Source organism: Hesperophylax consimilis, chromosome 31 (genome assembly GCF_061612785.1).
Source record: "Hesperophylax consimilis isolate HC1 chromosome 31, BYU_Hcon_1.0, whole genome shotgun sequence".
Classification (NCBI taxonomy): Eukaryota; Metazoa; Arthropoda; class Insecta; order Trichoptera; family Limnephilidae; genus Hesperophylax; species Hesperophylax consimilis.
Window position 1 is genome coordinate 12,462,097 of NC_142866.1, and position 25,039 is coordinate 12,487,135.

The 25,039-nt window shown below is 34.0% G+C and overlaps 1 protein-coding gene across 1 annotated transcript in view; it reads right to left on the reverse strand.

The window, feature by feature from the left end:
* Positions 1 to 25,039, reverse strand: part of LOC149409468 (discoidin domain-containing receptor 2-like) — a 628,632-nt gene that overhangs the window by 249,548 nt on the left and 354,045 nt on the right. The window contains exon 4 of the mRNA XM_089649799.1: positions 21,781 to 21,821. The gene's annotated coding sequence lies outside the window, so the exon portion shown is untranslated. The remainder of the gene's footprint in view (positions 1 to 21,780; positions 21,822 to 25,039) is intronic.

Genomic DNA, 25,039 nt, shown 5'->3' on the forward strand with positions numbered 1-25,039 from the left:
TGAATAATAATAGTTTTCTATTTGTAAGAGGTGCCACGGCACCTGTAACGGGAGCAGAATTTCATGTTCGACACGTTTGAGCTTTTTAATTATTCTCCAGACATGACGGGGCGCCGCACACCGCACGGACGAGATATATTCACAAGGGTGGCGGGATTAAACGCTATCCTGCGGGAATACGGAGCCTAGGTCGCGCTCGGATTCATCCCCCAACTTATTGTTACCGTTAGGGGTCGTGTGAGTTAAAATCACTTCGATATGCATTCACTGCTACTAGTGTAGGTTTAAAATGTAGTTAAGTGATAAAAACATAAGATTTTAAAAAAATGTTGCTGTTTAAACGAAGAAAATAATGTGTTATGTGAACTAACTAAATAACCATCACGCTGTTTCCTCGCAGGGGTTAGCACAGAGGAATAACAACTTGGTAATGGCATCGCATATTTACTCTTCTGTTATTTCGACTCTTAACATTGCCCGACCCAAATATCTGGTACTTGATCGTGTCATGTCTTCCTTAGACATGCCAAACTTATTCTACCATTCATATTTGCGACAAATATTCACATTACACTCATTTCTTTGTTCATTTTCTCTACATGCCCAAACCATCTAAACGTCCCTTTCTTAATCCTACTCATTGCGTTTACATCAAACTTGTATTATTTCGAATCTCCGAATTTCTTACACGACCATACATGGATTTACGTCTCAAGGATCTCATTTCTACAGCATTAAGTCTACTTTCACCATTCCTCTGCTAGTTCCATGCTGTACTGCAGTACATCAGGATAGGTATCAACACTCCACTGAGGACTGCTGGCTTCGCATCTTTAGACATTTTTTTGTTAGCGTCAACCGCGTTCAGTCGTTCATTAATGCAATTTCCCGCATACCCCTTTTTTCATCTCTTTCACATCTCTATCCTTTTCATCTATTGTAAACGTACTTCCCAAATACACAAATTCATTCATCTGCTCCAAGTATTCATCATTTACAAAAATACCTATGACACACTGTTTTCGCACTATCTCCCGTTTAAATTCAATTAAGGCAAATTAAAGCAGTGCGGAGAAACCTGCCAACAGAGGCGACTAAATTGCTAGTCAATTCCTATGTTGTTTCACGTCTAGATTATTGCAACGGAATATATGCAAGTCTCCCTAAATGTCAAATCAACAAATTACAATCCGTTTTCAACGCCGCGGCAAGGCTTATCACCGGAGTATCTAAATACTCCCACATTTCAGAGCATCTCAAAAATCTGCACTGGCTCAAATGTCCTGAAAGAATCCAGTTCAAGGTATGCTGGATGGTATTTAAGTCACTTAACGGAATGGCTCCGGCTTATTTATCAGAATTGTGTATTCCAGAAGATTCCAATTCCCGACAGTCAACCCTTAGGTCAGCAACGTCATCAGCTATCGGAAGGTTGAAGGAACCAAAGCGCACGCCAGATACTAAGTTCGGTGAGCGTGCTTTTGCCGTGTCAGGACCTAAAGCCTGGAATGGACTGCCACATGATTTGAGAATGATCGCAGACTCGACAGAATTTAGGTCTAAACTTAAAACGCACCTTTTCAGACAGTCGTATCCATAATTTCAGAAACCTCCACTTTCACAGTTGACGGCAATTTAAATTTAAATTAAAAAAATGTAAAAAATACTAAAAATAAAATAAAATAAATATAAATAATAATTAAAAATAAATAAATAAAAATGATAACAATAACAATACAATTTGTAGGCTTTTAAGACAGTTAAAATACATTTAAATTAAAATAAAAACTATAGCAGACTTAAGATCATGCGACGACCAGTGTTTTTTGATATAGTGTCCTCTGCGTGCAGTTCTATCTTTTATAAGCATAAACTTTTTAATATAAGTGTGTTTGTTGGAAGTGACTTGCCAGGTAAGTATGTTTTTGGTATCTTTTCTAAATAACAAATGTAGATCCTAAGAAATAAATTGTACAGCGCCCTTGAGGTGATTTTTCACAAAAACGGCGCTCTACAAATTATCCAATTATTATTATTATTATTATTATTATTATTAAATACCATTACTTTAGACTTACTTACGTTCATCTTTAAATCAGTCTTTTTACATACTTTGCTCATCCTAGACACGCTAGACCTACTTTTAAATACTTGCACAGATAAGTTAACAACGCCAAAATATATTTTTTAAACAAAGTTTATTTTTTGTGTTAAAATATTTGGAAAATCGGAATACATTTATTGCACGCCACTTTGCTATTACCCAATAAGGTTAAAATAATAATTGTAAATTGTTATGATTTTTTTTATTCCATATCAGTTTGTTGAATCAACTACTCGCGTCTCCTTTTATATGTTCATATGTTGCTGCATTTCTTCACACAGTTAAATTTTACCCAATTACCTCTCCCTGTCTGACTGATTTGAACACCATATTTGCGCCTACACAGTTTTTAAATGTTTCACATCATGATGAGATCCACAGGTGGTAATACGTAGTACTACACGTAATGATTGCTGTATGGTTATGTACATTACACAGTGCACATATGATTTTGTATACCCATACAGAAGTAATATTTACTTTATTTAGGTGGACGGACGCACGTGGCGGGAATACGGCACCGCTTCAATACACAATTGTCCTTAAAAATATCAATAACTGACTGACTTACAACCCATAGCCTGCAGCGTATTTAACCTTACCTTCAGTAACAGGTACAGCCTGCCAAAAAAATCAACATTTTTTTATTTAAAAAATATTATTATGTCAAATGCAAATTTAGCACAAAATTTAATTGTGAGATTATGTTTATTTTCCGAATCTGACTACGATAATAGCATAACCTTTTTTACACAACTAGTAATAATACAAACGCTGCAGCTAATTCCCCTATACCGAGACCCAGCACAAATACCGATATATTTTTTGATTCTCTCCCTCTATTTAAGAAAAACTTTTTTAGCACACTGAATTCGCCCACATAACACATACAACCACACACAGACACACATGCACACGCACACACACACACAAACACTCACACACACCTCTCTCCTTCCCCAGCACACTAATTTAACTTAACTTAAAAATGTAACTTAACCGTAAAATGTATAATATACCTCATATGCATATATATTATGTCAGCGACATGTCATTGGTACCAATTATTGTATTAACTTTTATAATTTTGTAACTATTGTCATCTATGTAATTATGTATTGTTTGTTTCTGCAATAAACAAAAATATAAATATAACTATAAAGTTGAAAAAAGTGTGAGAAAAGAAAAGTTGATCCAACAGAATAAAAATCATTCTAGACTTGTAGAAAATTTAATAGGTGTCCTTAGTGAAGTGTTTCATTTAGTCATCTTAGGTGTTTCATTTAGTCATCTTAGGTGTTTCATTTAGTCATCTTAGGTGTTTCATTTATTCATCTTAGGTGTTTCATTTAGTCATCTTAGGTATTTCATTTAGTCATCAAATATATAAAAAATAAAAAAATGGATCCGTATGTTTGAAATACAATCTAGGTCACAAATATACTAGGGTAAAATTATATATAATCAAACAAAAAAAAAACCTAAAAAAAAGTTCTTAGTAGCTCAGTAGTTTGAATGTTGTCCCGGTAACACAGAGGGTCCTAAGTTCGATCCCCAGTTGTAACCGTTTTCTATTTATTTTCATTTTTATGTTTGGTTTACATTTATATTACATAATATCTTCTTCTTCAATGACCTTATAAATTTTACACTGATGTGCAAAACCTTCAAAATGTATTCCATTAAATTGAATTATTTTACCTATGTTATGTAAACATTGAATAGGTAGTATGAGTATCAGAAGATGGGCCTCCGTGAACATGTATGGTCTTATGGTGAATGTGGAGGTGGATGGGAAGGTGTTACGACTTGAAACAACATGAAGTACAGAAATAGAATGGTTTTAATGTTGGCTTTATACTGTCCAACTGGGCGCCCTATTTGCCGTACGAACTTCGCACTTCACGGTTTGGATGTAGGTACCTACATAAGTAAAAGGATTCAACAGTTTGCGTAGATTTGTAAATTTGTATAAAAACAAACTTTAGAAAACTAATAGAAGAATAAAATTTTACAATACGCGTTGGCAATGCTTCAAAGCAAATCTTAGACTAATGAATCCATGCCAGCATAGAATAATATTATTTAAAATATGGTTAGAACTACGATATGACCCTTATCAGAAAAGCGTTAGATAGAAAAGACATTTAATGCACACGTTTCATAGCAAGAGCTTAGTTAATGTTTCATCTCCTTTCATCCTTGAGAGAATACAAATTAAATTGTACGAACAATATGTATATTTCAAAAGCGAACACCCCAAAATTTTGATCCGAGTATCCTGATCCTGATCCTGAGCTATTTTTGCAATAGTTTCCAAAAAAGTTTTGAGTAATCGCTTGCCATAAAGTGCCAAATATATAAAAGCTAAAAATATGGAATAAACGGTTAAATCTAGGTGAATTCATTGGCTTTAAACCGCAGTAAGCATTTTTTGTATTTCAATATTAATATTTTGAGTAGCGGCATTAATTGAATAATATGTTAAAAGTATATATATATATGACACAAGTCACTCAATTGAATTAATATGCTAATGTGCCAATGAATTAATACGCTCAGATCTTACCGAAACCCAAAACACAGACAAATGTAGAGTTCTGGCGTAACGAAAATTGCATAACTTTTATGTTGTCCTCAATTTTCCGAACCTCAATTGCATCATGGGCGTTGAAAAAATCATTTAATTGTTCAATAAGTGACGACAAGAGTAATTGTTGGAATTCCATTTTCATTTTGTCCTATTATTTTAACTTTTTCAATTTATTGATGTTATTTTTATGCTGTCGTAGATAATCTGTTATTTTTAAGTAATAATTATTAGCCTCAACAACCAAAATAAATTTTAAAAATACTTCCGATAAAAAATACGTTCGGGTTAAATTCCTACTGGCGGAATGTATTTACTCTCGAAAGATTTATAAAATTTATAAAGGTGTTTCAGACTGATAATTATTGCTTCAAAATAATATGTAATCCCTTAGGCACTTAATTATTTGTGCAAATTCTTCACACAATCAGTTCCAATTTTGAAAATGTCACTTAAATTCAAAGTTCAAAAATGCAATTTAAAAAAAAAATCATAAAACATCCATCGATCTATACGATAAAATTCATGTTTTATCCTACTTTTTTGGTTACAGTTTTGAAGCATCACACGTATGAGTAGGGAAGTCATTCCATCAAATTAGGCCATGGGTGATGTTTACGCCTAAAAAATAATCAATTTATGCACTCTGCGCCAGTGTTAATCACCTTCCTCCGACAGTGTGCCACCCCTGGTCGGCCGGCACCAGTCAGGGGTGGCCATCGATCCCGTGCCAGGGAGTGCCCGGCGGCGCCAGGGAGAAGGCGCCGGCCCGGAGACCACCTGAAATTTTGACGGAAATTGAAACCAAGTTGGGCGACGGAAAAATTCGCAAGACCGCCGACCATCGAACTTAGGAAGTTGCCGAAATACAATTGAATATTTTATAAGAATACCGGCAACCTACTTTTGAAATGTAATATTTTCTGTTTATGTACCTACTATTACGAAAAGTTTTTAACAATTCTCGAATTATTTAGGTATATATTATCCCACATATTAATTAAATCATTTTATTAAATAATCTTTTTGCAATGCAAAAATATTCGTATTTTCGTGAACATGTTGCGACATCGTGATAATATATTCGTAATTTACTAAAACTTTATCAGGGAACCTGTTAATTTGTAAGGCCTGCAATCCCGTTTTTAATTGGAATACAAATAATATGAAGAAATACTTATTCATCTCCGTGCACTTGAGGTGGTTAGGCTGAAGGGTTGTGAGGAAGGGAAAGGAGGGGGTATAGGATGTTTGGGTAGTACCTGGTCACCCAATTAGGCTGAAGTCAATTAAAGCAGTAAGTCTTGAAACTCTTAAGGCTTGTTCACCGGACTTAACAGGTATCTGGTGTACGATTTGGTTCCATCAGCCATCCGTTAGCTGATGACGTCGATTTGGTTCCATCAGCCATCCGATAGCTGATGACGTTGGTTTGGTTCCATCAGCCATACGATAGCTGATGACGTCGGTTTTGTTCCATCAGCCATCCGATAGCTGATGACGTCGGTTTGGTTCCATCAGCCATCCGATAGCTGATGATGTCGCTGATCTAAGAGTTGACTGTAGGGAAATGGAAGTTTCAGGAATTACAATATTTGGTACTGAATAAATGTAAAATAACACACATTAAAAACGAAGTCTAGATTCGTACCCGAGTACCTAAATCGCTCGGTCATGGAATACACGAAGAGTACGGGATTCAAAACGTCGGTATTTTTTAAAATTTATTTATAGATCACATGATATTTGGATATGATTTGATATTTTACAATCAAAAAGTAATTTATTTTTGAGATATTATGCCATGTTGCGCTACCTCCTTTTTAGCCAACAATTTGGACAGAATTACAGTGTCCATTGCCAGGGCAGATATGTTACATGGTATTTAATTAACATTTACAAGACATTGATACATTGGATCATCATTATGGGAAACTGCCTATTTGGTGACCAATACATTATAGTTATTTTGTATAAAGTGTACACAATATGTAAGATTTTGGGCCTTAGTAATAAAGGTGATTCTAACCCTACAAAACCGATAACCAACCATTAATCTAGAGTAATGGTTATTTCTCAGCAACAATTAATTAAAACACGACCATTGTAAGGGTGTAAAAATATAAACATAGTGAATAGATGTAGTTTTAAATGATGGAAGCAATGTACACTTAATCACATTCCTTGCAAATATCGCTAACTGACAATAGATGCGGATTTTATCAATATAGTATTGACATACGACTTTATCGATCGTCCGTGCTAGACCTCCTGATTGTGTGTATCTAGGTATACATATATAAAGCAGTTAAATACTTTTTATGCCATCTTTCCTAATGAGTTGTATTTGCCACTCCTTTGAAGACATTCGGATCTGCATTTAACGACCAATAAAATGTTGTTCAATCCGGACAGCCGGGTTGGTTGCTGGTGGCTTATGAAGGAGTTATTTACCTGTGAAAGGGGGAGGGGGAGGGGGAGGGGGAAGAGGGACGGGTTTGGCGCCGCTCCAGCAGCGATAGATTTGCAGAACTAGATTTGAGAAAGGTACTGACGATGGAAGAATCACATTCAGAAGTTTTGAATATTTCATTGGGTACACTAGAAGTAATGGATGAAAAATTGAATGCATGTATGTACATATCCTAAACTTGTGCAGTGATTAACCCAGTGATTCCTCAGTGCCATAATATCGGTTTACACAAAAACATGCAGTGTAAAAACAAAGTTAGGAATGTCATATTCCTTCCCAACTTTCTCTTTCACTGTTCTAAACGCTATACCGTAGTTACTTTTTTATTACAGTCCATCTTATGCATAAAAAATATAAAAAAAGTTCGCAGTCAAATATTGTGACTACAAATATATACAACAATAATTAAGTTACGACACTTTAAGATTTATTTTTATCTACAAATAATTTAACATTTTAGTCTTAAGTTATAATTAATAAAAATAATTATTATTTAAGAGAAGAGTAATAATTCGTAATAAATAAAAGTTATGTTGGTGTATCTTATAAGTGTTCTAATAAAGTTAATATTAATTTTAAATATGTTAATATTTTGAAGCGGAATCAAGTAAAATATTCACTTTAATTAACATATCTCACCACTATTTATAAAACTTTAAAAAAAAGTTTCACTTTCTGGACTGGCCTGTTATTTGGATGTTTGTACTTGCACAGCAATTGAGCATCCATTTCAAAACTCCATAGCTCATAATTCAATTAGTAATTTCATCTAAATGCTGCATTCTCCTCAGTTTAACTATCAAAGGTAACCTTGATATTTGGAAATCCAAGCAGCGACATGTTTGTATGAAGACTTCGTGTCAGCGATTTCCGAACGAATTCCTACCAAACAAATGTATTTCGACAACTTGAAGACCTAAATCCGACTTGTTACCAAAAGTATTTCCTCTTTTGAAAACAACAACAGCCGCCATTTTTGATAAACCAATAAACGAAATATGATTTATGGATAACTAAAAAAATTATAATAATCATAATAACAGAAGACGCAAAAAAAATATAACAAAATAGTTCAACTTCAATTGGTTCAAACATAGTGGAGAGGTTGTAGGGTTTACTTTTAGGTGCATTAGATACCAACACTGTTACTTAATTTTGGTAAAACTATATAACAGTGTTGGTACATAATACATTTAGTGTGTTTGTGCGAAATATTCATGAGTAATGAGATTTCAGAAAAGAGATTTTATTTTAATTTCATTAATAATTGCAGTTTATTTAAAAAAAAAAAAGAATCAAACATTCCCGGGTTACGAATAACCTGACAACATTTGAAAAGAAATAAACATTCTCAGGTTACAAATAACCTGACAATATTTAAAAAGAAAGAAACATTCCCGGGTTACGAATAACCTGACAATATTTAAAAATAAAGAAAAATTTCCGGGTCACGAATAACTTGACAATATTAAAAACGAAACGCAACATTCCCAGGTCACGAAAAACTTGACTATATTTAAAAAGAAAGAAACATTCTCGGGTTACGAATAACCTGACAACGTTTAAAAAGCTCCTTCCACCACCAATGAAGCGAAAATGTTGCCTGTGTCGTGATGAAGGACTAAGCCAGCCGATGAATCTAACTTTTGAACGATTTGAAACTAGTATTTCTTTTGTTTAATTTTTTGACTGATTTTTCAAGTTTACTAACAGCGTTCATTCAACAGGTAAATTTTTCACGTCAACATTTCAAAAGTAAAAAAACAATATTAGGTATGACACAGATATTTTATATATATTTTCAGCTTCAACTACAATTATAATATCCTGTGATTATCGCCTTCTTTTTTCAAAGTGAATGAAACTATTTTTCTCTAATTAAATGTATATTAAAAATAATATTACTATCCTGTAATTTTTCACAAAAACGGTATATGGCTGCAGGAAAAGGTGTTCGCATCACGGGTTGTTAAAAAATAGCTTTTAATGCACAGGGTTTATTTTTGTATCGGTGTTAAAAAACGTGTTTTTATTTTAAATTGAACATTAAGTCCTCCGAGCGAGCTAATAAAGTGCCGAAGGGATGTTCGCAGCGCACCCTTAGCGCCATGCGCCACCTTGCCGGACTCACACTTTTAAATAAGCCACCCCCAGTTGATTAATTCCACCGGCCGGTGATAATCAACCCCCCGGATTGGCTAATAATTAAACCACGTGATGGCGGCGCAGGCCTTGTTGTGCGGAAAAACAAGTCTTTTCTGGAAAGTCAATTACTCCGCTGGTTGTAGCGCTCCTAACGACTTTTTAGTTCATATTTCGGGTGCGGGACGGCTAATTGAACGGCGTAAAAACATGGCTTATGCGAGCTTGATTTAATATTGATCATGCGGTTGTTATGACTGAAATACTGAACTTGTTTGATTACTTATTTTTTATGATACCCATCTCATGCAAAAGCTGGAAATTTGTTTTTTAAAATACACAAAGTTCATGTTTGAATCCATTTCTGCGCACCCGTGCAACTGGTTTCAAATAATTTTTAACACCCGACCGCAGTAGTCCTACGCGAAATCCTCTCACCCGACAATAGTTCTTCTAAACAGTACACACTATCCAAGAAAAAATCTATTTTAATCTGGGTCCCACCCAGGCGTAGTGTGTTCAATTCCTCGGCTGGCTAAGTCCTCCATCACAACACAAGCAACATTTTCCGCTTTCTGTGGTGGTAGTAGGAGATTTTCAAATATTGTTAGGTTATTCGTAACCCGGGAATATTTGTCTTTCTTTAAAAAAAAATCTAATTTATGAGGTAACTATTAATAATTATTTGAAAAACAGTTTAAAAATTGGGTCGGTTCATAAATATTCATGTTTAAATTCGTAAATAATAGTATAGACATTACGGATGTACTTAACATAATTAAATTTCATAAACCTACGAGAGCTACTCGTTCCTAAATCCTGTTTAAATGTAGCAATACCAGGACTGAAATTTTCAAACACGTGCTTATACTTAGATTATATGAAGTTAGTAATAGATACGCAAATGTGGCGCATCTATTTAACTGGACGGTACACGGAGAAAAATGAGTAGTGTTGATTAATTCAAATCCAATTAAGAACGGGATTGCAAGCTATTTTCTGTTACTACATTCCTAATAAATTACATAATATTAGTACATTCCTAATAAATCGGAACACGTGTTGATACACCCGTATTTGCCCAGATAATTAACGATGACGAAATGCGAAAATGTTTTATGAACACGTGTTCCGACGTCGCGATAAGACAGAAGGAAAACCTTTCAATTCATTCTTTAAAGGCCTCCACTCCCGTTTTTAACCGGATTAGGAATAATTTGAAGAGATTCTTAACTAAATAACAATATTTTAAATCAGTAAGTTTTCTCCGCGTACAAGACGAAATTGAATAATAATAATATTGTATGTAATATTATATTGACGTTATTTTTAATTTAAGTAAATATAGTTATATCAATATAATATTGTTAATGTCAATATAATATCATTTTTAATGTCAAGTGGAATTATCTGATACATACCTTAAACATAACTAAAACGAAATATATAACGTTTAGTCTTAATATTCCGAGTCAGCCTTCAATCAATCATACACTAAAAATACATTCTTGTAGAGATAACTCTAGTTGTCTGTGCAATCCACTAGAACGAGTAGATTCCATTAAATATTTGGGTGTAATAATTGACAATAAACTACGATGGGAAGATCACGTAATAAATGTTACAAACCGTATACGGAAACTGGCATATATCTTCAGGTCATTACGAAATATTCTTAATAAAAATACACTAAAAACGGTATACTTTTCTTTATGCCAATCAATTATATCTTACGGTATAATAGTCTGGGGAGGATGCTCTAACACGATATTAGATCCATTAATTAAAGCTCAAAAATTGATAATGCGGACTATTTACAAAGTACACTATATTCACCCCACGAAGGACTTATTTAACGACTTCAAAGTACTCAACATAAAATCCTTATACGTCAAAAACATATCCTCCTACTATAAATTCAAACATACGAAAAAAAATATTTTTGAATCGACCCATAATACAAGATATTCCAACAAATCGAATTATACTATTCCCCCAATAAAAACCTCAATGGCACAAAGACAATTTAACTTTCTTGCTCCAAAAATATTCAATAATTTAACGTTAGAAATAAAATCAATAGCCAAATACGACAGTTTCAGGAAAGCGCTCGGGGATTTTTTGATGTGTGATTGTTATAGTGTTAGTAGCCTATTCCAAGTACTCAGATAGAGGTGTATATATTGTTTATATGCGTGAGGATGCGTCATATGGGTGTATGTATACATGTGCTGTTATATGTATATAGGTATGTCTGCTGCTATATACACATGTGTGCTTGCATGCACACATATTAAAAATTATATATATAATTATGTACATTTTTACAATCTAATGCTAATTTACTTCTTTCTCCTTTCTAATTTCTATCTTCTACTTTTTATTACAATTTTTCCAAAATTTTAGCTTCATCTATAGTTACTAATTTCATATGTTTACACTAGATTTCATATTTCATACAAATTAATTACACTCAATTGGTCACCATGAAACAGGCAGCCGCCTAGTATGGTGATTCATTATATCTACTTTATGTAAATTTCATAATAATGTAACATGTATTAAATAAATAAATAAATAAATAAATAATGTAAGAGAATTGAGGTGAACGATTGAATGGACGGAGGTTTGTTATCTGCCTACCCAGCGGAAAAACGTTATGCTAGTTGAAACCTTAAGCTTCAAATCGGCAGTATGTCCCACCATTTATTTGACTGAAGGTTTTTAGAAATTTATCGAAGGTAATTTAGATGAAATAACAATCATTATTGAAATGACTAAAAGGTTAAGGCTGATTGAACAACCTGCCGACAGCGTGTAAGTCGCCGAAACAAGGTAAACAAAGCAAACGCAGAAGGACGGTTCGAAGGCGGAGGGTAGCGAGATGACAGACATTCTTCTTCTAGCTTCCAGTATTTACATATTCATCCGAGTTGCGGAACTTTCCTGCCGAATTCTCCGCGTTCCTCCCCCCACTAACCTCTGCCGAATTCTTGGGAGTAAGCCCCTTGAGATGAGAACCGCAGAGGATGTTCAAAACGATGGGCGAGAGCATAACCACTATTTCAAAAGCTATTCTTTAATCATGGTTATCCGTACAAAATACAGTTGCAACGTGGAAAATTCTTCAGTTTTACTTCATTCACATTCATGCATAGGTACACATTAGAAATTGGAAAGAAGTACCAGAAAATCCTATGTAAGAACCGTAGAGGTTGGCTCTTGACATGTTCAACTCACTTGTCCGATATATTTCCTATTAAGGAATAATAATAATTGGATGATTTTTTTGTGATAAATCACATTAACGGCTCTGTAAAAATATTTTAAAGTGAAAACGTTTATAAAAAGGTTCCCATACTAAGATCCCACCATAGTTGGAGTTAGCGATGATGATCTTTAGTTATTTCCAAATATTTAAAAATATTTCGTAGCCCAAAGGTTGTGGTGCAGAGTGGGTCTTTTAAAAATAGATCACTGTCCGTTGCTTGTTAGTGCGCTTACGTTTAAGGGGTTAACGAAAGAATCAGTCATAACACCGCAACGAAAAGGTTACATGAGCTATTCGTGCATCGTTATAAAGATCTTGAGGCACTCTAAAAACAGAACAGGTTAACAGAAAGCACCCACCAGTTCATCGATCAATAATGCAAAACCATATTGAGATACAGTGCATTTGACCAATGAGTTTGATGATTTGTTAAAATGTATATATAATTTATACTAAGCAAAAACAGATAGTGTAAAGGAGCATTTTTATCTGACAGGACACTATTTTTGTTTATTAGAGAACTTTAGATACAGTTTTATAAGCAGGTGACATAACACTGCATATTATCTTTTATATATCTACTTATTAATTTATCTTGTGATTCTCGGTCCACGGGTCGACGCGTTTGAAACGAAAACCTCCTAGATCACAGCGAAACTCGTTCACGAGCCGCTTCTTCGACTATTTTTTGGGTCTATTCAAGATACGCATTCATAAATCCCTTCCTACATCCCCTACCTTAACCCGCCTCACGCTGCCCTGCTTTTGCACTGTATAGACAGGGGGGTTTTCGTGAGATGTCACATAAAAAAGTATTAGTTTTAAGTCACTAGTTATTAGTAGTAAGTCACTAACTATAAGTCTTTTAAATGATAGATAGAAGTCAGTAGTTAAGAGTCTCAGTAGTCATTGCTAGTAGCTATTTATAAGTCATAGTCATTTCTCTGTTTTAAGTAACTAGTCTTAACCATAAGTTATTAGTTATAGGCCTAAGTGATAGATTATAGGTTTTTATAGTTAAATATATATATATACATACTAACTATGAATATAGAGATTATTAGTATTGACAGTTATAATCTAAAATAGTTCTATGTCTACATGCTAATGAATAATAATGTTCATAATAAATGCACAGGACGTAAAAGCTAAATACGTTCATTATTATTTCAATGAACGACTGTCTAAATGTATGAAAGAAATAGCATGATTACGTCGACTCGTATAAATGGGTACGTCTGCTTTAGTTTCATGTATTTATATCAGTAAGCTTTCTTCAGTTAACTTATATCAGTAGTAGAAAATAATCAATAATTAGTGTACTTACATAGACTATATTGTATTATTCTCTCATTATATCCCATCATTATAATACCCGGAGATCTCAGCAAATCTATAACATAGGTACCTAACAACAAAAGTATTACAAGAGGAACCAGTCCAACACAAAAGTTTGTGCAGTTAATATCACCACAATTGGCGCAGCCGGTATGATACAACATTATCTTAATTTTTAATTTAACAACTTGGAAAAATAATACGTTTGTTCTTTCATCGTAGAGTTACTTCGTGCTTCATCTTTTCTCGCCCGGATATTAGCGTCGCTCAGTTTTTGGTATTTCATGCGAGCACTAACAAAGGCCGGTGGGCGGAGCGGCATGGGGGAGAGAGGGTAGTGAAGAGGGGTGGTGTGGGCGAACTTTGACTATATTTCGGAAAGCTCCAACACTAGTAATAATGCAAATTCGTGTAAGCGAGGATTGTTCGCCCCGAAGTTAGTGTGTTATTATTTATTTGTTAATGCATTTCGTAACGCGGCGGTAAAATCAGCTAAAATCTTACGTTGTAGCATGTGGAATTATTGCAAGTAGAATGTGGAGTTAGGGGAAGTAGCGAAAAAACACTACTGCGGTTATAACGGTATTGCAACGAAACTTGTCTAGCAATCACTGAATTGTGGATGTAGGTGATTGGTCATATAGTGCTTTTATGAAATACGGATTTTTCGTTCCCTTCAAATAATACTTCTCGGAGAGTGCTGTATGTCGCGTAAAGCCAGTTCATAACAATTCGTTCCAGAATGTATATCCATTATTTTCATGTTCACGGATATAAAATAATAGGCCGGGATATTATTACGACGTCAATAATCCCTCATACGCGAGTGAGTGAAAGACGTTTGATGTGGAATCGATCGAGGGATCATCGGAGTGACGTTTCACGCCGGAGTGCGCTTTCGGGACGTTGGACGGGAGTGCTGGGGGTTCTGATGTACCCACTTCCGACGTACTCAATACACGAAACCCAGCGTCGAGGGTCCAGGAGACGTTGACTTAATATGATGATCCGTTGTGAACTTTAAAAATCCGAAATAATATTTTTTCAAAGGAATAAAATAAGATGATATCTGAACTAGTTTATTTCGGGAATCGAATGTTGTATGTTGAAATGTTGACATTATGACCGTTATGCTTGAAAAGTTATCATAATTTGATCAAAATCCGAAACATAACGACGTTCAATGAGGACCACACAAAATTAAAAAAAAAAACTAAAAATGTCGCTGACGGTCTATTTGATGGTTGTCCAATGTAATTTGAAATGAATGAAAGTGAAACGAAATGGATGAATGTGAAATGAATGCGAAATGGATGAATGTGAAATTAATTAATGGGAAGTGAATAAATGTGAATTGAATTATTATGAAATGAATGGTGTGAAATAAAATATATGAAATGAATGAATGTGAAATGAATGAATGTGAAATGAATGAATGTGAAATGAATTATTGTGAAATGAATGAATGTGAAATAAATGATTGTGAAATGAATGAATATTAGCTTAATTTGTGTGAAATGAATTAATGTGAAATGGAGTTTGATAAACCTCAACCTAAGCACGGTCTTAATACAAAAAAATATTTCATAAAATACTTCATAGAAAAACTGCAAGTGTCTCATTATCTTATATGTCTCATTGCGGGATTATAACAGGGTACATTATATCTACGTATAAAAAAACATTTTCCTTCGCCAGAATTATCATTGCTATCTCATATGAATTAATGTATAACCTGGAAAAAAATTTGCTGTTTCACCGTCCTCTCCCACATAGATAGTTTAGGCAAAATCTATAACTTTGGTGTCAAGTTACTAAAATAATAGAGAGATACATTAAGGGTACCCAACCTTACCTAACCTGACCTAACAGGTGCAATTAAAAGGAAGGAACGGTGAGTTCATTTGACAAAACGTCTTTCGGTTTCAATTAGTAAATAATTTGAATATTATATACTTCAATAACTGACTGTCCTAAAAACTCCACCGACAAGTTTAACATAATCGTTAGCATAATATGGACTTAACACACACAAAAAATAAAGGTCAATATTGCTTGGCAGTGAAACCTTAGTGTCAGATAGTGCCAGGTGACCCAGATATACAAGTAGGTGATACTAGACCTCCATTCTTTCGATTTATCGGAAAAAAGTACCTATTTGACACTTAGTCAAAAAATCATGAAAAACATAGTCTAAAAATAATTTCATGTAAGGGATTGTTGTTTCCTTTTGATTAGTTCAAAAGATTTCCTTGTTATTTTCGAATGGGGGAAAGAAAAGAGTTTTAGTAAAGCAATTTCACAGCAGAATACGATTAGGAAAATTCGATCGCAGTTAAGGTAAACAAAGCATAAAATATCTAATACAATTCCATTATTCCTTGCTGCCGCCGCGCGGAGATATGACTCTGGAATGGGTTTTAAATATTGCGACCAGAATAATACTGTGCTAGGAATATACTGCCGGGAATAATCATTTTTAGAGTGATTCAGAGTTTATGGCTTTGCAATGGTTAAAGATCCGAAAGATGTGTAAGAACTTTGATAAAACGCGATGTAGAAGAAATTCCTTGGCCATTGTAGAATGAATATTTCGACAACTAATGCTGTGACGTGCCGCTGTAATATTTTGTAATATTATGAATAAACCTAGTAAGTAAAATTCGTGCAGCGCCTTTGAAGTAATTTTTCACTGTACAATTATTATTATGTATGTGCCAGTGATACTGTATAGTACATCTTTCCACGCGAAGTTAAATTAATCTTAAGAGTAAATGCATCTATACAATTAAAAAATATTAAAATAAAAAATTATTTCACAATATTAATTTTTCTAAATAAAATTACAAAAAAAAATCAATACTTTTTTGACACATACCAATAAGGAATTGTTGTGGAAAAATTGACAAATAATTTTCTAATAATTTTCTATAGCAGTTAACCCAAGCTATTGGGTAAGGCACACTGTAGGAATAATTTTAAGAACATGACCACTAATACTACATTAGCGTTTTAAAGTTTGTTATAGTTAAGCGCACTTAAAGTGAAAGGACACTAAACTGCGCTATTTAAATGCCATGTTATTATTATTATTATTATTACTGAATAGTTACACATATTTCAAGCTCGCTTCGTAGTTTTAGAAAATAATTTCTTATTTCAGAACGTAGGTAATAGCCCCTGCATGTTGTAGTTCGATATGTCGGTAAATAGTTATTTTCATAGACCGATTATGAAAAAAAACTGGGTTAATCTCTTTTCCAATATCGAATCACAGCCTTTTTATCTACGACACAAATTTAATATCAATAACAAAACGAAAACGCCATTACCTCATTTAAATAAATTCGATCTAAATACATCGTGAACCGAAGCAAAACGGCGTGTTTACGTCATTAAATCGAAAAGTACAAGGAATGAATTAACCTTTTTTTCACCCTGAATGTTTAAAGATGTGGAAGTCATAGAGTAAAAAGGGCCGATCGTTTCCTCCTGCTCTTTCAAGGCTTATTGCCTGGTAATGTTTGCAGGGATGGAAGCGAAATGCTAATTTACCACGGCGAGTTCAGGGTTTACATTGACTTTTCTTTTTATGCCCAGCAAAAACCGTATAATGGTTTCTGCGTATACTTCGGCAGCTCGCCGTATTCTAATTTACCCAACTAAGGCTGTAAATTTGCTTAGGAGTTGTAAGTGTCACCGTGGACAAGGGAAGATTAATTTTTAATCTAGCGGAACGGAGCGACCGATTAAAGTCGGAGAAAAGTGATAAAACAACACCTTTACTTGGTATATGGCCTATGTTGCATTGATACCTTGTTATTCTACGAGTATATACGTAAATAATATGGAGTCAGCTAAGATAACCAGAAAAGTAAAGATGTGCTCTTAAAAGACGCGTTTCAGACCAAGGGTAGTCAGTTCCAAATTCTAACAAAATGTTAACTAGCTTCCCAAGTATTTGTGTCAATTTGAAAGGTTAATACAATATTGCTTACAGTCCACAAAAATTTATTCGAACGCAATGTGCTACTACAGTCTGTTTGAGGTGGAAATACAGATCAATACTAAACATCTACTTATAAAGTCGTGGATCAGACGATATAAATATTTATAGTACCTAGTCTTGCCTGTCGATTGGTTTAGTACGAGGATAGAGAGTTGCTCTTAAGTATGATATGTGAGAATATTGAGAAACTATATCTGGATATGTGCTCAAAATATTTTAAGTACCAACTTGCTTAACTTTCAAGTAGGTTCCTACTAAACCTACAATTTTTAGCTTTTTTCTCTAGTTTTTGGGAAAAAGAAGAAATCCTGATACAGTTCGAAATCACATAAATTACCGGCCTCCGTGGTCGAAGGGCAAGGCACTCGACAGCAAGCCAAAGGTCGCGGTTTCAAATCACAATTTATTATTTTAAAATAATATATACGAGTAGTAAGCTTGCGGTACGTTCCACAGTGGAAGATACTTTCAGTATCGCTCTAGTGTAAGAACATTATTCAGAATAGAAACGTTACTTGAAATGGCTTTAGACGTGTTTGGTGATCAGATCGACCAGAATAGCCCCTACCTTCCTCTTCTCCATCTCTTTCCCTCCCATACCACCTTCAGCCTCACAATATTCCCCAATCGGGGATGCCATAGCCTCACTGGCTCCCAACGGTTGGGAGCAGTTGGGACTCTTGTGCGGTTTCACAAAAAAACGAATTGGGTTGTTTTGAGGTTGGTAGATGCTATGGACGTTTATTCAAATAAAATGAATAAAATATATAATTTTTTTTTTTTTCGGAATAACTTTATTGAGTAAAACCTCAAATTGTAATATTTAAATATTGAAGACAATATTAGTGATTTCTAAACGAAAATTCTGTTTCAGATTTTCGTTTAGAAATCACTAATATTGTCTTCAATATTTAAAATATATAAAGTTCTTAGTATGGAACTGGAAGTAATGTCAACAATAAGAAATCACAAGTGTGTAATCTTAACACACCATTTACTTCTAGGAAGTAGATTGCTCAATGTGGTTTGTTTTAAACATGTACAAAGAAGTTGTAAGAACCAAATAATTAAATGTAATTATGTTTAATATTAAACTAAAGTTTTCAATAAAAAGTTTTTATGTATAGCACAAAGGATAACCAATTAATATAAGGACACCCATGCAAATTGTAAAATTCTCCGAGAAAAATAAAAATATGCAATAAACATTATCGTTAAAAATAATAACATTTGAAATATTTCTCAAATAAATGAAGATATAATATGTCTCGACGCCATCTTGTAGAAGATTTAGCATTAACAAAGCTTTACACACAAAAATAAAGTTGGTTGTTTTCAGTTTGAAAAAATCCAATTAGCAATAATTGTTGAATTAAAAAATGAATATTACATATTGAATTATTTGGCGAGTTCAGAATAAGCCGACGTAGAGTAATGGTAGAGCTACTGACCGGCAGTCAGAAGTCTGCGGGTTTAATACCCGTCAGCGACATGAAATTTTTTTCAGAAAATTTTATCAATTTGTATGAGTGTTTCAGGCTAAGAAATATTGCTTATTTAATTAATTAAATGTCTATTCGTTTTAAGTGAAATTATACTCAATAAAAAAGAAAGATTTAAGACACTCTTGCATTACTTTTACTTAAATAATAATAACCATGTAATCCAAATTAGTATACAACAATGAACCTTAGTACCGAGTTCCATATTCAAGAAAAATAATGTTATTTGCTGGAAATAATTATACAAACCCTTATTAAAATTGCGGCAGAAACGAAAGTTTGCGTGAGGGCTTTTTGATTACAAAGCTTTACCAAGCATGTAGTCCCGAAACCTCGGCGAGCGGTACTTAACAAACCTCGAAAAGGTTAAAGAAGGTGTAACCGTATTGTCCTTATTTAGTTAGACACAGAGTTCTCTAATATCAGGTATGAATACAAACTAAATATATGTGTATTATTTGAGTGAATTGTAAATCAGAGTCGGTTCTGCCCGCCCCCGTAATTAGGTGTTTCTGTCCCTCGATCCTTCCTCGCTTTGAACCCGAGATATTTCAGTTATTCCCATAAAGGACCCTCCGCCACTAGTCCACCTGGCTCCGAAGCGAAAACGTCAAAAGGGGCACACAGAGTCCGAGAAATAATCACCTCTCGAGACATGGCATCGTACGAACGGATGGCGTGATTCCCACGAAGCTACCTGATTCACAACTACTGTAAAATTAGACGGAAGCATATTTTAGATGTAAATTTTAGCTGGAATATTTAAGACTAAGGAGGAAGGAGGTGTGAGTTAGGTACTGCTGTTTCTAAGAATTAAAATTCAGACGACGTTCATACACTGAGATTTTAACGACAATCCGAATATTGATAAAGGTGCGCGGATAGAATAACTGGAGGAACCCACTCGAGGGGCGGTTAATTTATTCCCCCTCCCACCCTAACTTAAGATTTAAAATACTGGCAATAAATTCGGACTGGATTGAATTTTAAAATGTCACAGGCGGAGAAAATTAAATATAATATTAGTCGGAGGGCTAAATATTCACACTTAGTGATGTGCACAGAAATACTAATTTAACGGGGGAGTCGCGAAGATCTATATTATTATTCGTTTAAGCCTTTTATTCATTGAAAAAGTTAAATACGTGCTTTAGATTTTCTCATGACATCTTATCAGTGTAATAGTACTAAATTACAGTCCTTTTTATTATAGTTGTAGTATAAGTCACCTTGAGAACATTGTGCACCGATTAGTCCAATTACGCAAATAAACTTTAAAATGGAGTAAACAAATCCATGCATATTAATAATTCAGAACCAAGATACTACCTAGATCCATTTAGTTTGAGTTGAATCTTGCCATCATACATAAAGATAGCAGCCAATAAAAATGTGCGCTGAAAAAATGAAGATAATTTTGGTAGTTCTTATTCATTATGAAATAGGGTCCCATTAGCGCAGTTGGTAGAGCAGCGCCCCGGCAAGGCGGAGGTGCTGGGTTCAAGTCTTGGACGCGACCGTATGTTTTTCTGATTTTTATGTTTCAAATAATCGTTAATATTATCCTTCAATGATCAAATAGTACTATTTGAGGTTTTGCTCATTAAGTTATTTCAAAAATATTGATCCTCCACCTGATTTTTTTGACTTACACGTAAAAATTTTTATGTCTATTAAATGAATAACAACTTATCCTCAAAAATAATTCCCCACTAGACTTGATTCTCACGACTAATTCCATTACATACTTTTATAGTAGAACTTTAGAACTATAGTTTGAAAAGTAGAGAGTAAATAATACATAATAACGATAAAACATCACGTCACATAGCTTAGCAACAGGCCAGGGCTCACTGTAGCGAGAGTGAATTGAAAGCCAAGTGTCCTCGATGATTATACGAGGACCAATTTGTATGAAAGGACCCCATCTATAATATTCGTACATTTTTTGTTCGCAATCTTCGATGTCAATCGGGCCGTGAAAGGCTCTCTACCCAGAACCTGTCTCTAAGTGTAATGTCCCAAACGGGCCGAGAAACAGAATAAGTGCACGATAAATATTTAATCAAGCAAGCAATATTGAATTCAGAAAAATCTCACGAATAAAGACAAGAATTACAATATTTTCCACTTTTAATGAGGAACCTGCCGATATTTTCTCAATCGGGTAGTTATTCCCTTTGATCCCGAATTTGCCTCTTCTTTTGAGAGCGAAAATGAAAGACCGAATTGAATATTTACATCGCGGTTGATTTAGTTTGTAAATTTTCCAATCTCGTTTCATGGCAGCTGCGATAAAATTTTAACTCAGTAGATTTTTGTGAATAATTTGATTATTTTTATTGGCTTACCGATGGAGAGTTTCTCTGAGGGCGGAGAGTGGGGCGGCGATCTGAAACAACGAAATGTCCATTTTAGTTAATCAGTTTAATCAATAAACGAGATAAATCGACTGTATTAATTGCAGTAGGACAAAATACTTAAGACGTACATCACTTTAAAGCTGTTTTTACAAACGGCTAATACTGGTTAAGTAGCTCAAATGCATTTCATTAGTATTTTTAAACATAGTAAAGTTTTCTCTTTTCGTCTTGATATCGATCGTCAATGAACAGTACTTCAAAGACAATTTATTATATGCTAGCTGACGTACAGCCGGAGTTGCTCGGAGACTTATACATGGTTTGGAGTAAAGTTTTGAGGTTGTGAATTCTAGAGTACCTGACAGTTTGCATTTTTAATAGGAATTAAAATTTTAGTGGGAATTAATATTTTTCAAAACAAATTTCAAAAATAACCTTTACCGTTACTTTCCTTAACGAGCCTTTGCCTTTGCTTTCACCTAAATTCGAAACTACTGATCCGCTATTTTGAGTAACTATTGATCCGCTATCCATTATTATTGATCGAAACTATTGAGCCGCTAGCCTAGTGAGGCAGTAATGAGAAACCTCAACTTTATCTATTTGTTATGATTCTACCTATTTACATGTTTATAGTTGCAAATTTCTAAAATAAAAACATTATTATTACATTATATATGTAGTATGATGAAATCTACAAAGTGCTGCCAAGATTTGGTATCTATGTGAGGATATTGTGTCAGCCCTTTATTAGCAGCAGGCATATACCTGGACGGATGACGAACCTCGTGCTGGCACTGTTGGTAGACGCGGTGGACTCTCTTGCTGCAGCAGCTGGTCCAGTTTCTTCGCCACCTAAGATTCTTGCTGTAGAGTCTTAATCTTCTATCTTCGTGTCACCTGTTCCTGTTCTTCGTTTTACTGAATACCTGAATACCTTTTTGTAATACCTGCTTCAACTGTAAAGCGCCCCTCACGTGATATCTCACAAAAGCAGCGCTATAAAAATTGACCAATAAATTAATTAAAAATACATTATGTCGACTATAATTCGACTCCATATCACAATCCAGTCCAGAGTAATGGGTTAAGTATTTCTCTCTAGCACTAATAAGAACAAAATTTGAAATATTCAGCGTAATCGAATAAATGGTATAGGAACGCGTACGGGATAAACAAAGAAACATTATTTTTTTATATACATATAGATATTTAATCTCCCTCAATTGATTTAACGGTTTACAAGAGTGGTGCCTATTGCGTCATTTTATATTGAAGATATGCATAAAGACAGTTGTCTGGTTTATGGAGTGAGAACGCCTTTTACGAGTTACGATAAACTGTGTAATGGAATTGCTCGGACATAATGTACCGCTGCAGTCAAATCAGTTTAAAAATTGTATGTAAGTTATGACTCATAACTCATTTGGAGATAATGAGTTATTTGCATAGAACGCACAGTACAAAACTTTTTATTACTCTACTCAAACCAAATAAAGAAATAAAAACGGAATGTGAAGATAGTGATAACACTGATAACCCGCCGCTGTAAATAAAACCATTCATTCACAATAATTTTTTTAAATATAAATATTATTGAATTTCTATCTACTAATGTTTGAATTTGTATTATAAAATCATAATTATTTTAGGTATAACAGACTGCGTCCATTTTCTATACACATGAACAGTGTCACAAATACAATGCGTTATTTCAACATATACGTTAACATAAAAGGTAAGTTCTTAAATGTAAAGTTAAAATAAGTGGTATGTTCTTAAAAATAAAGTTAACATTAATGGTAAGTTCACATAAATATAACAAACGAATAATAGATAGATATAAATATTAGTGGTGTGTAATCTATTTATAAAAGAATTATAGCTTAAAACCGTAGTAAACGTTAGTACAATAATACATACTAGCAGTTAAAAACCCGCTTCGCTCCGCGGGTTTTTTGCTGCTAGGCCCTGCGGGCGGCAATTGGTTGGGCTTCGCCCAGTTTAAGTGATACTAATAGCAGTTACATTTAATATGTAGATATTAGGTCATTCACAGATAGAGGATGAGTATATATTGTTAAAACACGGAACATGAAGGAGGTAATGAATAATAACATGCTAAATTTAGGCATAATAAGAATGACAGTTGTTCGCTCCGCGGGTTTTTGCTGCTAGGCCCTGCGGGCGGCACTTGGTTAGGCTGCGCCCAGTTTAAGTGATACTAACAACAGTTACATTTAATAGATAGATATTAGGTCATTCACAGAGAGAGGGTGAGTATATATTGTTAAAAAACGGAACAGGAAGGAGTTAATGAATAATAACATGCTAAATTTAGGTATAATAAGAATGACAGTTGTTTGAATAAATGAAATTTTACGTATTTGTGATGGATTATTTCAAATGAAACACTATTATTGACGACATGTCTACAACTGATATTAACTGTTATCGTATCTAATATAATTTGCTCATAGGAGACTTGCAGTGCTTAAATATGTGTTACAACCTTCAATGTCTATAAGTTGAATCAATATCGTATAGTTTGTTACAACAATTAACGATGGTTATAACAAAGTTGACTGAAATAATAAATTATTACATATTGATTAATTGTACCCGTGTTTATGAATAAAAGGAGGGTAATTGTGCGATGAGATTAGCAGTCGTTTTAATTAAAAGGTGTTAATTTTACTCCAACTGATTGTAATTCTTTACCTACAACTGTTAGTATATATAATAGAGTTTAAAGTTAGATTATATATATATCTTCACCAGGAGAATAAAAATCTATTTATAAAGGTAGATTATTACAATATAGCGCCCCTGAAGTGATATCTCACACCTCAGCGTTATAATACTAAAGACTAGCAAATCTTGATCTTATTGTAGGAACATGAAAGTGAATTAACATTAATACATCAGGGCTGTCCAACTGACGATTCGCAATTTTATATAAACATATAAAATAAAAATTTTCTTCTGTTACTTAATTTCAACAATTTCAATGAATTTAATAGAAACTTATAATCTATTAATTCTAAAGGAAATCCAAGTCTAAAATTAATACACCGTATTAATAAAGCAAATGGGAAAAATAAAGTGTACGAAATCAAAAGTGACTACAAATGTGTATTCGGGCCTGCCATTCAAGAATTTATTAAGTTACTTGCCCTTTGGGAGCGGCTCGCGTGCTTCGTTGGGCCCTTCTGTACGAACATATTCACATTCGAAAATACGGTAT